This window comes from Coturnix japonica, chromosome Z, assembly GCF_001577835.2.
Source record: "Coturnix japonica isolate 7356 chromosome Z, Coturnix japonica 2.1, whole genome shotgun sequence".
Taxonomy (NCBI): Eukaryota; Metazoa; Chordata; class Aves; order Galliformes; family Phasianidae; genus Coturnix; species Coturnix japonica.
This window is the reverse complement of record NC_029547.1, coordinates 36280412-36287034: the sequence shown is the minus strand read 5'-3', so window position 1 is coordinate 36287034 and position 6623 is coordinate 36280412.

Here is a 6623-nt window from a genome sequence, read left to right as displayed (position 1 = left end):
CTCCTTTCTGTTAATTTCAGGAAAACATTTTAGAAGTGCCCCAGGCTAAAAGGGATGATAAGTAAATTTTTAGACTGAAAGTTGAAGTGGATTGATTAGGAGCAATTTTTTATGTTTTACACAATAAAAACATGAACTGCATGGTTCATGGAGCCAATTTGCAGAGCAACCTCTTTTCTCTAATTGCTGCTAGACTAATGTAGAAGCACACTACTAGGAAGTAGAGAAATCCATTTACCCAACCATGTCATTTAAGTAGTGAACACAAGTAGTGAATTTTTCCATTACTTTTCATATCAGCCTTGCTACATTCCACCTGTGACCCTCATTTTAAGAGGGCATTGCTCTTTTATATGATTTTGTAACTATAATAAAGGTCCTCTTTGAATTTTTTTTTAAAGTAGACCAAGGACATTTTAAAAAAAAAAAAACAACACAAAAAACAACAACAAAAAAAACCCCATAATTAGGGACATAACCAATCTCACTGATTCATAGTAATGTATTGTAAAACCAAATTATTTGTTAAAAGGTCTAATAAATCCCCATCTCCTGGAGCAGAAAAGAACATTTCCTCTATTTCCTCTAGCACAAGAAAATAGTGACTCTTCTCAATACTCACCCTGTGGTTGCCCCAGCTACTGAGAAATTTATTTTAAGAATCATTTATTTAAAATAGGAAACCAACATACCAAATGGACAGATCCTATTTAACTCAAGGTAGGATTTTTTTTTTTTGGTACTCTTCTCACGAAAATAGACAACATATTGCAGGTGGAGAGAAAAAAAGAGAGGCACATCCTTAGCTCCACTTATCATAGCAAGTCAGTGTATATGGAACAATTAGCTTTTCATTCCAGATGTTTCCTCAAAGGACTGTTCCTATTGTTGCTGGAACTGCATTAAAAAGAATGCCATAACTAAAAACTACTCAGCAAGCATATCAGTGCTTCAGAGTTTCCTTATCGTAATAACATTTTTTAAAAGCTATAAATACCTGGAAAGAAATTGTAAACATCTTTGAAGAAAGCATTCTTTTTTCCAGAATGAAAGTGAAGACCACTACTGAAATTGTCAAGTTACAGAGAAAGTTTCCTGATAGAGTGAAATATGCCTACAGTGTCCCCTGACCCATGGGCGAAATGCATTAAATAATTACAAAGTGTTTTAATATTCTTACTCCAAAATATCCTCTGTGCTATGGAAAAACTAAATTATAGGGGTGATCCTGGAATAAGTTCTCAAATTCTGTATTGCATACACTGAAGCCCCGCATAATGCAAACAGCTGCTGCAGCTTTTGTTGCGGCACAAAAATGATCAGCAAAAGGAAAACAGAAGTGGAAATGCCAGCTTAGTTTTTTAAAGATGGGGGCAGTGCACATAGATCTTCAATACAGATAACAATATTCTCATTGTTAATGCTCTGCTTTAAAACATAATTAGTGAAACCTGACTCTTTCTGAAAACTGTATTAACAATATTAACAGAAGTAATTTAAGACAATGTTAATTATCTACTACTTGTGTAACTGTGGATTTAAATTAATTATTTAGATCTCACAACATTAGAGCTAACCTGGATGCATTTGCATTGCAATATTTACCTTTTTCAGCAATATCTGGGCTTTTAATACAAACTTCAGAGCAACCTGGATGGGACACTTCTGAAAAAGTGACACAGATGTATGTAATTTACATTCTAACAAATATAACATTCACACTTATAAAGATGAGACATAATACTTCAAAAGAATTAGCATCGTGAGAAAGGGCCAGTGGTCATGGCCTGCCTGCAGTATGTACCGTAATACCACTACAGACATAGGACTTAACAAAGAGAAAGATAAAATGATGTAAGAAACTCAGCCTTGCAAAGAATTAGACTTTTCTTCAAAACTAGTCCAGTCTACAGCTCAAAGCTGATGGACTTCTCCAGTGAAGCAGGGTATGTGACAAAAGGCTTGTGAAGTCCTGTTGGAGTAGAGGGAAGAGTACAAGTACAGGCGATTATAGCCAACTCGAGAGCCTGGCTGCAGGGCTGGTCTAATACTCAGTTGAGAAAGGGGACCTGGGCAAAGAAGGGTGTGATTCTCTACCTAATAGTTCCTTTGAAAAGCTTTTCTCTTTGACTTTTTTTCTGACAGCCTTCCCAGCAAATGTTTGATATTGAGTAGAGGCAGCTGTGTCCTAAAAGAGTTTGAAATTTTCTTTTCAAACTCCATTGTAGCAGCATAACTTCACTGTCTTGGTTAGATTAAAATTTGATTCATATCAGCAAAACTGGGAAGGAAATCAGACAGACATGCATATTTACTTGGTATTAGCCTAAAATCCTTAAGCAAGAACAGACTTTTCTTTAAAGGTGTGTAAGGAATTAGGTGTTAAGGAAGGTGCCAGGTGTGACTGCACAGTGTGGTTCATGTAACCATTTTGCCTACTGACTTTATAACAGTTCACTGAACAAGCAACTTTGGCAAATGTTAAAAGGGTTTTGTTTGTTTGTTTTTAAACAGAATGTGATGAAGCTTTCTATCAGCAGTCAGCATCTTTGTGGATTCAGCACAGGATATCACAGCATTTGCCTGTTCAGGTATAGGGACCATTTCTTCTTTACCACTTCCGGCTAATTGCTTTTGCAGCACACACTGTAATCCTATGGTTACAATTACCCAAATAAGCCAGGCTTATATCAGAGTGCTTACAGGTTGTGAAGAGGTAAAATTGCTGAGCAACAAGGGCTGTGCCAGTGGAACTCCCTCATGGAAATAGCACTCCACTGGTAAAATGGCATTGATGACTTGAAATGGCAAATGCAGAAAGGAATACAGAGAAGATGACACATTTGCAAAGCACAGTTTGATTTTATTAGGATAAAAGCAAGCATTTCTGATAAGCCTACTATTTCCAGCCATAGCTGCATTCACAGCACAACCTCAGGAATATTTCAAGTATTGGTATTCAAATGAGAAACACTCTGAACTTTAATCCTAGAAAAATTTCTCTGATGCCTACAATTTCAACAGTCATGGGAGAACACACTTAAAGGGACTCCATCTTGCCTGACGCTATTTCCTCCCTTCAAAACACACAACCATTCAAGGCATTCCTGACCAATCTGGTCCAACCTGTTCTTAATGGCCTCATGGCCACTGAGCCTCCTGCCACCTCCCTGTGCTTATAACAGACTTGAGGTCTCTGCATGTAGTACCTTTACTAGTATTTTCTTCATATCTAACATGAGTGTTTTCTGCAGTAATTTAAGCCTGATATTTCTTGTCCTGTTGCAGAAAACAAGAATAGATTAATTGCTTTCTGTTCTTCATAATCCTACACTCATTTGAAAACTATCATTGTTTTCCCATTGCTCCTCCCCAGTCTTCCTTGAAGTAAACATCTTGATTTCCTCTGACCCTCGCCGCTGACAAACTTTCTTCCTCTTTGGATTTTCAGTCTGGTCCACAACTCCCCTGTGTCATGCTCCCTAAAGCTGGACAGAATAAACCTGCATAAATTCAGCAGTGCTGCCTGGTGGAGAACTATTTTCTGCATCATATTGGTTTTGGCTAGGAAGGAGCTAGCTTTTTTCACAGCAACCTCTATAGCACTGACTTTCAGATTTGCGGTGAAAACAGCGATTGTACACAGACATTATCAGTGTTGCAGAGCTGTGCTTACACAGCACCAAGGTGTCCTGTTTCTTGTGCTGCCCTGTCAGTGAGGAGGAGGATGTCCCCAGGTAACTGATTTTCTAGATGTGGCTGAACATCTGCTTTCCCATGGGAAATAGTGAATCAATTCCTTGTTTTGCTTTGCTCAGCGAACTGGCTTTATTGCAATCCAGGAGATCTCACACTTCTATATTCCAGCTCTCTCCCCCATCCCCAAGGGAAGGAAAAGTGTCTGTGTGGGCTCGGTTGTATGTGAGGGCCCACTCACTACATGGGTATTTCAGGTTACAGTCCTTTACATGTTTCCCTGTCTGACATCTGTGGTTTTTTACAGCTAACTGAAACTGAGGCTCTCACTCCACTGCAACCCATAACTGATTTCCTGAAGAACTGCCTCCTAAGCAGTTAGTGTCTGTATCAAACTTGTGCAGTTGATTGTGCAGTATAGTATCCTATTCTTGTTCTTACTGATTTTCACTAGAGCTGGTTTTTGGCCTTTTTTTGTTTTTAAACTAACTACCCAGTTTGCCAAGATCATTTTGAATTGTACTTTAACCGTTTAGTTTAAGCTTTTCTCTCACAGCAGGTAAAATGGAGAGAAATTTTAGCAGGAATGTTTGTTTCATTTCTGAGAAGATGGTGGAAAAAAATGCTATTCTGCCAGTGATTCAAAGGATGATTTAGAAAAAGTAATATAACCCAGCTGCCATATCTTCATGCTCAATGGCACAATACCCCCATACATTCACTTGTACCTTTCTGCCACACCATCTAGCAAAACAGGACAGCTCTTGATTGTTGAGGAAAGTGATTGTGGAGGGAAGTCTGAGAGTATGAATTCTCTTGCCTGAGTATGAATTCTCAGGCAAGAGTATCAGGAAGTACGCACAAAAGCCTCAATATTTTTGACATGTGTAAAGGGTACAGTTATGCCAGTCACATTTCTTGGGGTAGAAATCCCTAGTTTACTTCCATTATTGTCTTCTCATTTGTCACTCATAAGCCTGGAGCAAAAAGGGAGTGTGTTCTGATAATCCTCATCTTGTGAAATTAGCAGCCCCACTGTTTTCAGGATTGTAAATAAATGGAAGGAAAAAAAAAAAGAAAGAAAGAAAACAACAAAAATTTTCCTGACTTGAGAAGTCATTCTACTTGGTTGTCTTTTTTTGGATCAGAAATAGCAGAGTATAGAAGGAACTGAAGGAACTACAAGTAAAACATCAGTTTATGTTTTGTACTATGATGATCCAAATGAGGACAAGGCAAACAGCATCAGATGCTTTAGTCAATACATCATTAAGAAAGATAGTATGAGTCCTAATGAATTTATGGTTTAAGCTAAAAAAAACGTAAAGGAGAAAAAAATCCATTAACAATATGCACAACAGTAACATGAGAAATCAGACAACAAAACTAAATTCTTAGTAAGGCTGTGTGATTGAAGTACTTGATTATAGCAAAATAACAATTTCAGTTTGTTTGTTTGTTTCAATCTAATGAAGATTTTCCATCAAAGGTCTCTGTTTACCATCAAAATTAACAGTTCTCAAGAAGTCCTGTCAAAAAATACTGTCCTTACCATTCATATAGCACTGCGATGATTCCCAAATAAGTATTTCATTCACATTATTGTGATTAGCCCTTCTTTTAAATTAGCATTTTTAATTGGTTGGAGTTTGTGCTTATTTTCTTTCTTGTGCTTTTCTAAGACTTAAAATGAACTATTTATATAAGAGCACGAGTGGATGATGACATTAGCTGCACTTCTAGTAGCGCTTGTGTGCGTATCACATCTTATAAAAGAGCCTGTGTAGTAGGAGAATGAGACAGCAATGTCAACAAACTTGGAACACAGATTAAATGGGCAGCATATTTGTTCAAATGTAATTTTAGCAGTCTCTGAATGGAAAATAGAAAGTAACAATTATCTTTTTAGCCAGCATTTTATATTCTGAAATCCTTCTAGTGTGGGTCTAGTTCAATTACTGCATTTTCTTAATTTCCACCAAGGAGCATATTAATTGCAAAGGCTTAGGGGATCCATACACCAGGGACTGCTGAAAGAAACAAGGAAAGAGACAGTATGCCCATCACATTACTTTAAGTATGCATTGCAAGAACTTTGCAGGAACACTGAACTATGTAAACATTTGGTGCTCACCTAGCTTCTTGCATTTTTGTTCATAAAACTAAGATTTATTAAAGTTTCTTACAAATGGTTTTCCACAAACTGGAGGTCTGGAAAATCAGTTTTTGTTTACTAAATTGTTTATATATTTATAGTAATGTATTCTGAGAACTCATTAGAATACATGGCTGGAAAATTCTCGTTTGAAGTGGAATTGCTGTTAAGCAACTTTCAAATTTAATTCAAACTCTTCGCTGCATTTCATTATGAGGTTATTTCATAATTACTCAGCAGGTCCTAAGTATTTGCTAATGCAGAAGTGACAGTACATCATAGTGCCAAATTACAATTGCACAGCTGGAGAAGATACTTAGAAAAGCGAAGAGCAGATAAATGCATCATTTAAAATGCATCAGGGGAACACTCGGCATTGAGTATCCTTCCCTCCCTCTCTCCAGCTACTTTCCACAGTTGTAAATAGTGCTTCAAAATTCAGTGTGGTCACCTAATATTTTAAGGAGTCTAGCAAAAAGAAGCAGCTGGTTCTTTACAAATGCAGCTTACAGAAGTTAGGATGCTATTAACCAGGAAAGAGGTACAGTCCTATAATGCACAGAAATTGATGAGTTACCACCATTTGTGCTGCACTTACTGCATGTCATGTCGTACAGCAAGACAGCATGCAGGGTTGGATATCAACATCTGCTGAGACACACAGCTTTTATTGTGAGGAAAAAAAAGCAACAACAAAAAACACAAATAAACAAGAAAAATACAAAATCTAAACATACAAATAATTTTCCCTACAAAATACCTGCATTCTTTA